This window comes from Plectropomus leopardus, chromosome 12 (assembly GCF_008729295.1).
Source record: "Plectropomus leopardus isolate mb chromosome 12, YSFRI_Pleo_2.0, whole genome shotgun sequence".
In the NCBI taxonomy this organism is placed as follows: domain Eukaryota; kingdom Metazoa; phylum Chordata; class Actinopteri; order Perciformes; family Serranidae; genus Plectropomus; species Plectropomus leopardus.
In genome coordinates, this window is record NC_056474.1 from 23,645,940 (window position 1) to 23,662,308 (window position 16,369).

Below are 16,369 nucleotides of genomic sequence, written 5' to 3' on the forward strand. Positions count from 1 at the left end.
TTATTTATACAGCACCTTTTAAACAAATCAAATGCAAGTCAAAGTGCTTTACACTTTGATATTTTCAGCTCCTATGAGATCCTCTTGCAGGCTGCTCTAGCATTTTGGAGCATAATGGCTAAAAGCACAATCACCAAATGTTTTAGTTCTACTCTGAGGATCTGAGGGACCTTTCTGGTTCATAAACTAAAAGCATCTCTGAGATATAATCTGGTGCAAGGCCATGCAGTGCCTCATAAAATAATAAAAAAATTTTAAAATCAATGCGAAAACTAAGAGGCAGCCAGTATAAAGTTTTTTAAAACAGGAGTAATGTGTGCTCTCCTTCTGGTCTTAGTCAAAACCCATGCTGCAGAATTCTGAATTAGTTTCAGCCGATTGGTTGTATTCTTTGGCAGACCAGAAAGGACAGCGTGACAGTCATCCAGCCTGCTGGTTATAAAAGCGCACATTACTTTCTCTGTGTTGCTCAGAGAGAGAAATGGCCTGGCTTTGGATTTTTTTAAAAATTAATAATAATGTTAATGCTGAGATCATACACGCTTTTTTGGTTTTTTTTTTAAAAGAAAGATTATGACATAATGACCTTAACTTTAAGAAACATGACAAAAGATATGATTGCTATGATCTGGACTTTGAAGCCAATTTGCCACAGTGGCCAAACCATGTAACTACAACTTGCGCATCCATCATATAATACCACGGGGCCCATCAATACTTTTTTGAATAGACTTACATTGTGAAAAAGACATCTGTAAACAAGTAGAAACATTTTTTTGAGTGTCACAACCCCTACAGAATGACTTGTTTCACAATCAGAATTTGGGTCCCATAACATTTCAAAGGTCAAGATGGGTCACACCGTTAAATTAATTTATACCTATTTAAATTAGTAGAGAGCTAAAACAGAAGTGACCAGCTTGGTCTCTATTGCTCTTACTCTGTGGGTCCAATGATGTGAAAGATTTGAGTAATTTTACACCAGAGAGGGAACTTTCTTGGCTTTGTGCTGCACTTTCATTGGAATGAATGGGGCACTGCCACCAATGCTGTATCCAGTTCTCTTTATAAATTCATTGATCAGACAGCACTAAAATGAACTGGCTTAGATGAAAACCTTCTGTTTCTTATCAATATTTATCAAGAGAATCACACTGAATTACAAATTCCGAGTCAGTGTTTTCTCAAGTATTCACAGTTTGTACACACTATTCAGCTTTCTGAAATTATGCGTAAAAATTTTTCCCATATTTGCCGTTAAAGATGGTATCAAGTATGTGAAAATGAACTGAGCAAACTAAATGGAGAAGCACCAGCTAGAGCTTAACGTTCCAGCCAGGATGAATTTATAATTACAAATCATCTACATCACATTTTTTGTAATATTGCTCACTTAGTTTCAGTTTTATTCACATTCAAACAGCACACTTATCAGCCTCTCTGTCCCTCTCTCTCTCGGCTCATTCTCATGCTGCTCTCCCTTCTGTTTTTCAAAAGTCTATTCAGTGTCTGCTCAACAGTTTTGGAAGTTACCATGGCAAAGGAAAAAAAACAAAAACAAAAAAAAACCCACACTCAATCGTTGATGATGTGGTGCAGAAGAAACGTGTTGCCTCTCCACAGGGATCACTGGTTCAAAATACAACGACAGCTCTGACTGGCTAACTCTGCGGTTTAATAGTGAAGGACCCTTTGGGAGTCAATGGCTTGCTGAGTGCTCAATCAAATAAAAGCATGTTTTTATAGAGCTATTTTAATGGCAAAAGATTTGAGAGATCACAAATCTAAAAAACTGAATCCCCTGAGCACAAACTCAAAGTGAGAGCAAATGTCAATGTCACTCATTTAATCTCACCTGGAAGTGCATGGTCATCCTTTTAGACCCGCTCTTCTACTTGCACACAGCAATTCTATGCAGATCAAAGTGTTGTTTACCACAGGATGTCACTTTTAAATTTCTAAATGGGTATGGATAAACAAATTTGACACAGTGTTTATCAGTTTCAGAGGTGTGGGTAGGGTCACAATGCAGTCAATACAAGGAACAAGGATAGGACCTAAATGTAGATGAAGCAGGCAGACAGGATCAGTTTGGTGATTTACTGGCAGGTACAGATAGGCAGGCAAGTACGGGTCAAGGTAAAGGGTCACAGTAGCTGAAGCTTTAAAAGCAGAACAAAACACACGGCAAAAAGTAGCGCAGCAACTTCCATGGTCATCTAGAAAATGGATGGAACAGGACCGTTATACATACAAACTGAGAGGGTGACGAGGGAATGAGGTATAGGTTTGCAATTTTCGTCAAACCCACAAGTGTTAACAGGGAGTAAATAATGTAATTAAAAGGTAGTTTTGACTTCTGATGAACTAGATGTTTAGGTGTAGTTATTTGTGGTACAATGCCTTTAAGGTGTCCATAATCAGGAATTAATGGACTCTGTAGAGACAACCTTCCCACCCATTAAATCTTAATAATAGTCATCTTGTCACATTGTGTATGTATACATATACAGTATCTGTTTTCATGCCTCTTCCATGTTCAGGATATCTTTATAGAGTATTGCCTATGTTAGGTATCTTGTATCCATATCTATATTTTAAGACCCACCAACAACCAGAGTCTAATTCCTTGTGTGTATCAAAATATTTAAGAATAATTATACACACACTATGTAGGTGCAAGGCTATCAAGAAGCAGTGCACATTAAACTTCAGCATCACTAAACTTGAGTGGTATGAAGTAAAAAGCAAAACCATTCTTTTCCTATGGTACATCATGTCTGTTGGCCGCTCCTCTCTTACTTATGTGCGTCATGTTTTCTGGCGTTTTTTGGGTTGGGAAAAAAGTTAACAGATTTTCAACTTTTCAGCTTAAGGTGCGGAGCCGCACCATTCAGCACTGTCACTTTTTGACAATGCACACCCCGTATTGCATATGCAGCCCCGCTCCAGGCGCTCCCAGCTTTTTTTCCCCCAGATGCGCTTCCAAGGGATTTTTGGAATGGTCACACCTGGCGTGATGCGTGTCGGTGTGATGTGTCTTGGTGTGATCGCCTCATAAGTGTGCAGGTGTTACTTTTTTCCTCATTAATATATTTGGCCAATAAAGTGAGTCTGGACATAATCTTCATCTGGAACACCTACTGGCATATTTACACTGACGTTTGGCAACAAGAGGAAACAATTATTCTTCTCGTTCTTGCTAAATTGACTGCGGTATTTCCTGGAAATTGCTTCAGTTTGATGTTGGATGCTCCTGACTGTTGTTCGTGTGTGTGTGCCTGTGTGTGTATGTGTGTTAGAGAGGGAGGGGGAGAGAGAGAGAGAGAGAGAGAGAGAGAGAGTATTTCATATACTATACCTCATTGTTTATGTGTGACCTTGAGAGAGGTCATGGTTTTGCCCTGCAGCCTATCAATAACACATCATGGTAAAGGAGCAGGCTGGAGGCAGTGAGTGTGTCGAGGTGTGTGTTCACAAGGCCAAATTCACTTTTACAGTACGTGTTTGAGCATCTTTGTCCTTGACTTGAAATAAGTCATGCTACAGACTTTTACTGTCTCAATATAAACTTGAATTAGATGAATCACACATTAATAACACCTAAATCATACAAATATTTTTAAGTTACATGACTTTTATCATGTTTTTACAGACTGAGATCAATTTATGTCTGTTTTCCTCCCAAAAAAACCAATGGAGGACAAGAACTTCTATAAGTAAATTTGTCATGTTTTTAGCTGCCAAAACATTTTAATACTGTCTCCAGTTTTATGTCACCTTTTAATTTGGCCTTTCAATTAATGTTGATACACTGATGGATAGACTTTAATAGACATTTTAAACTCTCTGAGACCTCAAATACAAGACTTTGTGTTTTTTTATGCGGTTACGAAGAATCAGTCAGAAACAAGTTGACCAGTTCTCTGTCTTCTGCTCCTCATCCTTGTTTAAAGCTAGCAGCTCTCAGCTACAAGACTATATATCTGGTTTTGCGGGATTGATTTGATTTTTTATGAATGCAATGCTAAAAATGTGGACTACTCCGCCTTTCTGTTAAAATAAGGATGTTAAAAGCAAGTTAGGAAAATATAAAGATGCATCTAGTGCTAAAAAAATTAAACCTCTTGAGTAAGAATAGAAGTTTTGCTTTAAAAATATAAGGTACACTTTAATAATATTAATAAGAAAGTCCTCAATGAGATACAACTGTTCAAAATTTGAATTGTGTACCTCATCGATTCATCTCATTATGATGAGTACATAGAAATAATAAGTCTCAGTTAGTTTTAATGAAAAAAAAAAAATCAGAATTTGGTTTCTTTCTTGCCATCTCTCAACAAAAAGGAAATGTGTTTTACGATGCTCTTTACATAACTTTCTTAATGCACTTGTAGGTAGATCTCAACAAAACAGTGTCAGCATTGAGGCGGTCGTGGAGATGTTAAACTACTGAACCTGAGTAATTTTCACTGCAGTCTATGAAAAAATAAAAAAAACAAAACTGGAGTTGGTCCCATGAGGGTTTAAATATAGCCAGTATGCAATATGGGTTGCAGGTGTATTAACTTGTAGCAAAAAAAGGCTAAATCTGCTTCTGATCAGAATCCCCTCCACTGTGGAATATGACTCTGGTATGATGAAATAAACTCTAAGAGCTTTCTGAGACAAGAAGCATTCAATTATACATTGAAAACAAATGAATAGCACTCGAATGATCTTCACGTCCATCTGACATCAGTCCTCTGATGGTCGATGATTAATCAAGTCCCTCTATGAAGAGATTAAATGCAAGAATAAGTAATATTAATCAGGGATTGACGAAAAACACCTACTGGCCATGCGCTTTAATGACTCATATAATTACCTCTGCTGTCTGGATTTAATGAACTTTTCTAAGAATTAATGACTGAAAAAAAAAATTCTCAGAAAGTGCATAAAAAGACCCCAGCAAACAAGATCCAGTCTTTTGTGTGAAAAGGAGGGTTGTTAGATAGTAAGAGAGCCTCGGGTGGGGATGGTTCTGCGTTGTTTAATCCTAACCTGACAGATGGTGTGAAATGCCTGCAGGCTGCCAGTCAGATGATTAAGACAGCAGCAGGTTTCCTCAGAGAAGCACTTCCGGGCTCTGCTGGGTAGACTACAGGTGAGCTGCTCTTCATCTGATCTTAGAGAGGAGAGGAATTTGGTTTTGTTGAACTGACAGGCTCTTGTCCGTCTGCAGTATGTCTTCATCGCTGCTAGCCCTTGAAAAAAACTAAATCTGTATTGTTGGTGGTCAGTATTGTAAGAAAAAATCCCAGGCGTCTGCAGCCAGAGTTAAAAATTCACACATAATCAATTTTCATCTTGTTTGACAAAAGGAAAATATAAATGTGTTGGGGTGCATGACCCCTCTTGTTGACTTTTCTGTACTGACTGTGACAGAGCTGGATGGGACATACTGGGAGAAGGCATGTTGCAGTTACTGCAGTTATTTGTGGAGGCCCACCAGGATCAAAACATCTGCCAACACATATTGATTTTCTAGCACAGAGCGCACTCTGTGCACAGATGGAGCAGTAAAACACCAGTGGCCAGATGCATAAAACTCTGTGTAGGTTCGTGGCTAAAAGTGTGTATACACACAGAGGCAGGAATACGCATATGCATTCTTATTGTCAGATTTCTAAAGCTGTGTGTACACCTGATTCTGTTTCATAAATCTCAGTCATTATGGTGCTGGGTGCACACGGACAAGCCTCATTTCCACACCCGCAGTTCAACACAAACCTGTGCAAAAAGGCATTAAACATCCGTGTCCATATTGACACGTTTGCCCGTCAACAATTTATTACACCTATTGGTGAAAAATACTGTGAGTTAGGTGCAATTTTATTGTTGAATCAGAGAGGTTCACCAATGGTGCAAGAGCAGCCATTATTTCACACAGCCGTGGATATTTGTAGCGAGAATACAACTGATTCATCACATTTATGCAAAACACTGTTCGCTGTGAAATCTTGATTGTCATTAATATTAAATGTCAGAAGATAATTAATGTAGCAGTAACTTTACAATATACTCCACATGATAAAATTAAACAATTTATAGAGCATTGAATATAAATAAAATAATACTGAAATGTATCACTCAAGGCGTTTGCATGTTTTTTTGTTGGTAAACATCATTTATGCATCTGGCCCCAGGTGTTGTTAAAGTGAGACTTGACTGTCCATTAGGCTGGGTCTAAAAGTTTGCTTTTGTTCACCTCGGCAGCAGCTGCTCCTCTCATCCATTAATCTGATCAGCTCTGACCAGATTAACAGATCAATTATCCATCTACTCAAATTCCTCAAACTGCTGCTGGAAAAAACAGACTCATTTAGAGTTCTGCCTGCATCACGCTCACTGACTCACGCAAACATTCGAATTGGAGAAGTGTACACAGAATCATAAAGAAACACACACACACACACACACACACACACACACACACACACACACACACACACACACACACACACACACACAGACAGACAGACAGACAGACAGACAGACAGACAAAAAAGCACGTTTGTTGACCTCATAGACATGGAAACATAGATACCTCAATGGCCGCTGACAATGCGTCTGCACAGGCGTCATATTGAAGTCTTTTTCCATTTGTGAATGGAAAGTGAAGCACAGCAAAGTGAAAAAGGGTGAAGGAAGAATATAAATTAAATAAAATAATAATTCACTTCCAGCCAGTCACATCACTGGTCTCATCTCTCTGAAACAGCCAATGACCAATGACAGAGACGCATTAGAAAAACTCAACAAACGTAAAAACACTTCTTAAGGAAATGATGTTGCCTGGATGGTGCTGCAAATCTGCAGCCAGAGGCAGATAATGTGAGTTTCTATTTAATCAAAGCAATGACTACAGAAATGAATACTATGTTTATATAATTGGATCAATGCAACACTCTTTTGGTTTTAAAGCTACTACATCTCACGTCATAAATGGTGAAAAAAGGAAGAAACAAGCTGCCAAAAATTGCAGTTAGAGCCTTTGTGCAAGGTACCTTCTGCCCAGGTTCAGATTGATGGGTGGAGGTGAGCCTGACCACATCTTAACATGTTACAGAGTTATCTTATCTGACCTTCACACATCTTGTAGTGACTTCTCCAGTCTGATGCTACAAATATGTTTTTTTTTTCCTTTTTACTCTCTGTTTCAATAATAGTTAATAACAGCCTGAAGCTTTTTTATAATCCTGGACGGATGAAACCGGGCCAGACAAGAAGGAGATCCAAATGGCATTAAAAGTGAGCTCAGTATAACTTTTCCTCTGTTTTATCCTTGAAACACTGATGTTTGACAACTACACACAGCAGCTTCACTAATCCTATTGGTTTCTCTTTCAGGGCAACTCAGGTTTTTTTGTTGTTTTGGAACAAAGCTGATCAGACTGGCAGCGGCCCCCTGGAAGCTTCAGACTGTCGAGTTGTTGGTCGGTTCACCGCAACTCGTCTCTGCCAGGAATTAATACGCTTACTGCTGGATTACACAGCAGCAGACAGCAGCTCTGCTCTACTGACTCTACCCTCTCAAAAGTCAACAACAGACATCAAAATAACAGCTGAAAAGGACATAAGTCTCAGAGATTGTAACATTTAAAAGTATATAGAATATTCAATTTTTCTCTATTTTTCCTTCTATTTTTGTTATCGGGAAGCAATAATGAAATGTGGAAATGATGCAAAAAGTTTGCCACAGCAAATAAATTGTGATTAATGTTGCAATGTCAAAAACAGCTGCATTTACTTTTATGAACTCAGTCAGTAACAACGCATCAATTTCCTACAGTAAGACAATGCCCTCCCTGTTAATCTATTGATCATCTCTGTGTACTTTACTGAAGAACATATGGATTTCACCTTGGCTGAAAATACAATATTAATGAAGGCTGTATATGCAGTCATTAAACAATGTGAATGTCCAGAAAGTCTAGAAAGTGTGATAACCTGAAAGGAGTATCAAATTTGAATTTTGAAGAGTGCCAAGAGGAAACTAATCAGCTTGTCAAACAGTGCTCAGTAGCAGTGTAAATGGATTCCACCGGAGCTTTTTGTACATTAACGGCCTCATTAAAGAAACAGAGGAAAAGGGGGTTTCAATTCATCTCCTTCATTAAAAATGTTTTTGAGAGGACGTCTCTTTGAGCCCAAAATCATGGAGAGGAAATTAATCTTGTTGTTCAAGAGTTCCTTAAGCACAAGAGTTTGATGTTGATTTCCTCTGACAGTTTTTTTTTTTTTTTGCTGTTATGTGAATATTGAATGTATATTGGTTTACCCATTTAAGTCATTGTTACTTAATGCAGTTTGTCCTCAATATCAGTACAACTATGCTTTGCAGAGTAGTATTATGTAGACCATAAAAGAAGAAGAGGAAATGTGTCCAAATGCCTCCTAGAGCATTGGCTGGCTAACATGATGAGCAGACAGGCAGGAAGATGGAAAAGAGACCAGATAGACTGAAGGACGGATGGCTGGTCAGCCAACAGAGATGGGGGAAGATCAAATTATTCTTGAGGAATTCGTTTCAGAGCAGCTTTATTTCTTTCCAATATCTTATTAGTTGACACCAACTATTCTGAAACACTTGAAATAGAAAGAAAAAAGACAAACTGAGGGAAAAGCAGAACAGCTGGATAATGAAGGAGCAGACTGAATAGGCAGTTTTATCAAACCAGCTGGATGACTGCAGGGACAGCCTGCAGCAGGGACTCTGGAGAATGAGCTTGGGAACTACCAGCAACACCCTTGGATCCAGGGCTTTAAGTTTAACTGAACCCAGTCAGATAAAAATCGAGTTGCCCATAGATGAAACCTCAGGGAGGTTTTTCAACAGAGACCTAACAGGAGCAAAGGTGTCGTGTCCCAGAGGAGCAATTTGGCTGAACAGAGAGCAGTCAGTGAATTATAAAATAAGGACTAGAGGCTATCTTACATCAGATCAGCCATCCACAACATAAAATTAATGTGGGCCACTGACTCAAAGTGGTGGGAGGCAATGGCGCCTTTCCCTACTTCCTACTAGGGCTGCCCCTTGAATGTTTGAGATCTGAATATCAGTCGCAGCCCTCAGTCAACCGAGACTGCTTCAAGTCGAGCAGTCGTTTTTTTTTTCTGTGTGGTGTGCTTCTGGGGATATTTTGGTCCCCAGATTTTGCTGCACAGTGAGTGTTCTTGACAGTGGTGCATTTACAGCTTACAGCAAGTAAATAGGATATGTTCTTTGGGTTTTTCTGATATCTACTGTCGGCAAAAAATATCATCAGCCATTTGTGATCCGTCATCAGTGCATTAGCTTGTTTAATTTTTGATGGTTATGCCGCCGTCACACTGAATGTCCTGCTGAGCCCCATTCAAACTTCAGAACTTTCTATGGAAAACCAAAGGAATCCTCGAATATTCGTATTGACCAGCCAAAATACAATTCAACTGGCAGAATTCTGAACATTATGCCAGTTGAATCGTAATAATAATATAATAATAATAATAATAATAATTCTGAAGGACACAGCCCTGCTTTCTACACTGCTACTTGTGGCACTCATGCTTGGACCACACCCATCTCCCAACTCCAAACGCCTTCATTGTGATCTCAACCACATACCTACCACATAAAGTTCTATGACTACAATTTGCACTGATGTGCTATCATATGACAAAATCTGGGCACAGACAGATAGACGTAAAAAACACCAGGCAAAGAACTTGAAACTGCTTCTGTTGTACTGCCTGCTACCACTGATGTCTTACTGACCACTTTTTGCCATGATGACACACCAACACACAGAACGAGTCTGATGGCCAAAACAATGCCAGTCATACTTCTGCGGCTGGTGAAAAGTGTAGCAGTGAGTAAAAAACAAACAGGAATTCGATTGCACAGCCAAGGACAATGACATCATCACTGTTTCACTTTGATGACTTTGTCATCACTTTGACCAAAACCATGCAGACAAAGCAGCGTGAAAAGATGCCACAAACTAAAAGATCAAATCATAACAGTCCATATTAAATTTTTTTTCAAAAGCCAACAGATGATGGACTTAAAAACTCGAGTATATATTGACTGGTGCCACCTCCAAGGAGATGTCATTACACTGTTACACATTACAGCACATCACACTTTAAATCATAGTCACTGCACACAGAAGAAGTTATTTTAAAGGCCCTTGTGGAGCAGGGAAAGGGGTCTTACCTCTGTGCTCAGCTCCTCCCCCATGTCCTTCTGTACTGCAGCTGCTTTAAGAGTGGGATAGATTCTCTGAGTGACGTCTTTTTTCAGTCCACGTTCTTTGGAGTCCTCCCCCTCACTGTCAGTGTCACGTCTCTGTTAAACATTACATAACAATGTCCTTAAATGTCATTGTGCATGGTGCAAGTTTACACAACCCTCCTCACAATGACAAAATCCCCATCTGAAAAGTCCTCTGAAAACATCTGTATCTGTTATTTTAAAGGCCTCTGTAGGGAGTGACATTGAACTGAAATGAAATTAATGAATCCTCCATCAGTGACCTCACCTCTGCTCCTTTCACAATCATGTTCACCAGAGCATCAAGCCATCCTTACGGATTTTTGGCTTGCTTTCATACCACGGATCCCTAACCAGTTTGGACATAGCTTAATGAGAAACTTGAGAAAACATCACTGCGAGAAGAGGAAATTGACTGATATCCTTTCAGTTTAAGTCACTCTTACTTTATACCAAACTCCTGCCTCTTACAGAAAACAGCACTCTATTTCACCTTGTATAGAATATCATTCATGTGACACACTTTGGATATATAAGCAAAAATATACTTATATATATATATATATATATACACTTTCATATCTGACTTTCTGTACCAGCTGTGAAGTCAAAATGATGAGCGAGGAGCACACACATGGTTATAATGGAAATAACAGTAGCGGAAAATTTAACTTTACAGGGGATTTTTCTCTTTGCTTTGCGACCACTTAAATGGCCACTGAATGTATTCAGTAAGTCTTGGACAGAAAAATGTCTGAATAAAGCGTGAAATGTCTGCACTTTTTGAAGTGAATCTGATTAAGCTGAACAGCCTCAGAAATGGAAATGTTCTTTCTCTCTTTGTTAAAGTTGTGCTTCAGATCTCTATTCACTTTACTCAGATGAGATTTTTTTTTCACACAACATCAGACAGGAGCAAAAATATACATGAAAATAGCATGAATTATCAGTACCTATGAAGCGGTGTTTCGTTTATCTCACTGACACACTGAACAGCCTCTGAAGTGGAAATGTCTCTTTTTAAGATAAGAGACATCAGAGCTCCTTAAGCTTTCTCAAATATATAAAGGATATACAATTACTGTTTATCTTACATCAGGCAGAGAGACGTGGTGAGTGTCCGGTAAATGGTTGAAATGTCATGTTGATCTGAAAGCTTATCGCTCAGAGTGCCGATTCCTTTCATTTCTCCTTTTATCACAGGAAATCAGATCCTGATTTGTAAACTCAACAAAATGTCCCACTCACTGACAATTCTTTAGTGTTACAACAAAGTTTTCTGCCTGAGACAACTGACCTGTACATACTTGAGAACATGTTTTGAAACTATTCATGCTGTTTCTGCAAATTACCTCTGTCTTTTCAAGTGAATAAAGGATGGAACAACCCTCTTGTTTATTGCTACAAACTAAGAAGGAGATAAATAGAGAGATAGAGTCAGTGAAGCAGCATTTGCCTGCAGATATTTTCGACAGTGACAACGCTGCAGTAATTTCACTGAAGACAGTGAAACTGATAACAGAAAGAGTTTACCTGCTCTTAAATGTGACAGAGAGGAAAGAAATGGACTGAGGTTAATAGAAGCAAGGTGAAATATAGTGCTGTGATTATACATATGTTCAGTTACCCTCAGTGTGACTGGTGAAATGTAATTCAAGAAGGCTTAAAGATTAATTCTCAGAATAAAGCCTGAAGCTTGAACAGGACTAAAATATCGTTCTGCAGTCTGGAAGAATTCTTGCCAAAAGCTCGACTACAGTAAGTCTGTCTGAAACCAGAGCCTGTTAGAGCAACTGACAGGTGATTTTCCACTTGCTGACTCTCTAAAGCACCGAGTGACAGACTGACTGAGTAACTGACTGATGGGTTGAGTGACTGACTGTTGCCGTATGCCATCATTATTGAATTTATCCGACCGACCTGTTTCTAAAAATAGTTACATTGTTTCATAGATATAAAGTTTTTGGGTGAGTGGTTATTTTGAGTTGCAGTTGTGATAAAAGACTGGAAAGTCTACCAGGAAAAAAATGTTAACCCTGGAGGTTTCTGAAATGCATTATAACAGTCAGAAGCAGCCACAGATCTCCATTACTGGATAAAACCATATCTTGTATTTAAAGATGGATGATGGCATCTCTATGTCCTACCACTGTACAAAAATTAAGTTAAAATATTGCAGATATGGATGTTGCCATTTTGTGCCGATGATGTCATTAGGAGTCTACACAGTAGTGATCAGAAACTTGAGCCAGGGATTTGATTTCCTGCCCATACACGTTTTCGACCCAATCGCAAGTAGTGCCACTGATTGGAGGCACCTGATATCATAATCAAACCCCCTTTTTATAACATTAAATAACTTATTAAAACCAAACCTCTCAGATAAACAAATACTATAACATACTGCGGGGTGATAAGAACTACCTGAAATTACAGAAACCATCTTTGGGAACAATACATTTATTTGACATGTACTTCAGTCTTTTAGTTTGACTCATGTCCAATCCGCAGATATGAAGGGGGCAGGGTTTATGACCTTAACCGCAGCCAGCCAGCAGGGAGAAATCGAGATGTTTTTGGCTCCACTTTCTGGGAGCTGTTACGACTTCCATCTCTGTATATAGTACTTGGTTTAAACTATGGACTGTATATAAACATGGGAGATAGGACAGCTCCTCAAAAGTGAAGCCAAAACATCTCGATCGCCACATGGAAGCTTACTGCAGTGCAGGTCAAAAATCCCGCCTCCTTCATATTAGCAGATTAGACGTGGGCCAAACTAAAACATCAAAGTGCAAATCAAATACTTTTTCCCAGAGACGGTTTCTGTCATTTTAGGTAGTTCTCATTACCCTGATGTTTGATCAAGTGTTCATTTTTCCAAAAAGTTTGGTTTTAACTACTTATTCAATGCTATAAGAAAAGAGGTTTGATCTCATGATTGACAGCTGTGTGGGCCAGTCAATGTGCTTGTGATAAGCCGCACTGCACACAATTGGTTGGACAGGTGTATGGAAGGGAACTCAATACTGCGAAGATCGCTGCTGAGCAGACTGACTCCAATTGAGAGCAGCGGTCCTATTTAAGATATTTTGGCTGAAATTTTGCAAAGTAACAAAAACTAACCTGATGACAGCACTCAGCTCTTGCACTTTGCTGACTCATCGCACCGTTGGTTGCTTGCTTTAAAATGAAAAACATCATTTACATTTTGCTGCTCGACGAATTTTTGGTTCTAAACTGGCCACACAGCTTGCTCTTAATACCTGTTTGCACAACCAACCCTCTGATGAACGACTGATTTTTGTGTGAAGTGTTGTGAAGCGTGATATTAGACCCCGAGCTTCACAATGGGAGGCTTCAGAGTCCTAACAACCTCAGAGCATCTCTGACTCATCAGCTGTGACCGTCAACTGCTCTCATCTGGAACAAAATGCTGCCAAACGAGAATAAAGTGCGTCAAAGGTGTGAAATGACAAGGTCAGGGTCAGCAGACTAAACCCTCTATTAGAACAGAGTGACTGTCTGCAGATTACTGAATAACATTGATGGATTTGGACAAGACCAAAAAGTGAACCTGCCAACAGATCAGTGGACTAACCATTGACCACTGGGCAACATGAGGACACAACTGAATGTCCAGGTTCAGATGGAAAATGTCTACCCTGAATGTTTTCCATGCCAAGATGTTGACGTTATAGCGGCAACATAGTAATAGAAAAAACTGCACTTATGCCTTCAAACAGCTCTCACAGCCCTATAGGATTGCAACTAATATTTTAATAATTGATCAAACTACTAATCATTTTCTTGACTTATTTGGTTCATAACAAATCAGAAAACAGTGAAGATTACCATCATTATTTCATAAAATGTAAAGTAAAGTCATCATAATGCTTGTTTGGTGAGGTAAAAGAAATTAAGGGGCAGTGTAGATAAAACCTCTAATGAATTTTTAAACTATTTGTCATACATAGTGCTATAAATTTTAACTGAGACTGAATCAATAACCACTGTAAGACTTTACATTTATGAGCAAAGGCACCAATGGAGGTGATGAAAAAAATGCATGCAACAGTGTCTCAAATCTGTCTGGGGAATTTGGAATAAATTAATCTGCTGTGGGCTTCTGTGTTGCATTTGCTGGTCAGGGAGCTCCTCTACAAACTCTTAAATGGAGCAATTTTTAAAAGCCTGAATCCAACCTGCTGAGCACCAAGGACATCTTGGTGAGCAGTGAGTCCAGAGGAAAGACCTGCAGCAAACAGACTGAGTAGTTTCAAAGGTTCTGTCCAGAGACGCTAACGTTTCAACAACCATTCTCAACAAAGAGGCCATCTTAGTGGGTACAATGATATATTGAGGAGATTAATTTAAGCATTCACAGGTTATTTACGTTACTGTGATGTGGACCTTATTTTCATTGCTGTTTAGCCATAGTCTCTTTCTATTATGACAACTTTGTAATTCAAAGGCAATTGTTAGTGTTAAGATAAAGACAGTAAAGTCCATGTGATGGGCCACACAACCTCACACAGCTTTTATTGTCACTGTATTACAAAAATAGATTCAGTTGTAAATGAAAAACTGGAAGTAGAAAGCCAAGGTCATATCACAAATTTTGCAGCCACAATACATTACAAACACATGCTAATGAGAAGTTGTTATAAGTTACATTTACATACCTGAATACCAACTAGTTGAGAAAATGCCCTAAACCTGACTGATAAAGGGTTGATGCTAGAATGGATACTCTGGAGGGAAGCCCTACTGTGTTGTCATTGTTGTGTTGTCGCTAGCAAAATGTTGGCCAATCATAGTGAACAAACGTTCGGAGAGCAGGAGCACGAAATTGCTGAAAAAAAAGACAACCACTGCCCATCCAGGGGTGAACACTGGAGGACAACCAGCAGCAGGCATTTGGCCTCGAGCACCGACCTTTGGCTTGACTGTCAGCTGCCTGGCTCTATCCCACAACCCTTAAACAGCCTCCAGCAAGCCCCAGTGACCCAGGCTGTGCTCTGCTCCTCTGCCAGAGAAACAGAGAGAGGTTGGGAGGTTGGCGGGGCACTAGCCCGTGGCTGCGGGCCCTCTTTCAGCTTTCCTCCAGTGTCCACATACACCTGTGGGCTTCACACATTTTGCTGAGATGCAATGATGGCAGAAAAAGCTTTGTGGTTTCTGTCAAAATCAACACTGTTTGCACCACAGAAAAACAACCAATCGCAGCAGTGTTGAGTTTCTGACAGGGATGCAGGATATTGGATTTTTTTTTTGCCAATACCCGATATGGTGATACGTAATGATTTATTTGGCCGATTACAGATACTGATATCAATATATCTACTTTTTCCCAAACCTGATTTTAATGATCGTCTAGTCTATTCTACTGTGGAGTTAGCATCATGTTATTCATACTTTTATCATGCAGATGGAGATATAAAATGCAATGCTTAGTAATGTATGTAACATTCAGTCATTGTGCAAAATAAGAAAAATATTTCAGCTTAGGCTCGATGTTTTGTACACATTCATGTTGCCAATAATTAAAAAAAAAAAAAAGTATGTATATCACAGAAATCAGCATGTTGGCCGATTCCAATATTTAATTTTAAAGCCAATAACTGCTAATACCAGTGACATGCAGATAATATCTTGCATCCCTGGTTTCTGACAGTTTCACATCCTTCTGGACCACCCATTCAATCCTGATAAGCTGGAACTCATAGAATATATCATGTAACTTTTTCTGCATTACAAACAACTCTAAATTGTCTGAACTGTCTTCACAGAAGACGCTGTACCACCTAGAGGTATAGCAGTTTTCCTGTGATCTCACACTGCAGAACCTGAGGGTCACACTTTTTATGCTTGTTGAATGTTGCTCTTCACTCTGAAATGCAACATGTTGCCAACTGTCATCTAAACCTTTGGCAATCTTGTAAACTAAAAGGCTGTCGACAGACGCTGTGAGGATAGAGATCCTGTGCAGGAGACTCAGAAAGAGTTTGAGCAGGAGTGACAAGTCTGACATCTGCAGAGATGAAACTGCAGATGAGATCCCGAAGCTGC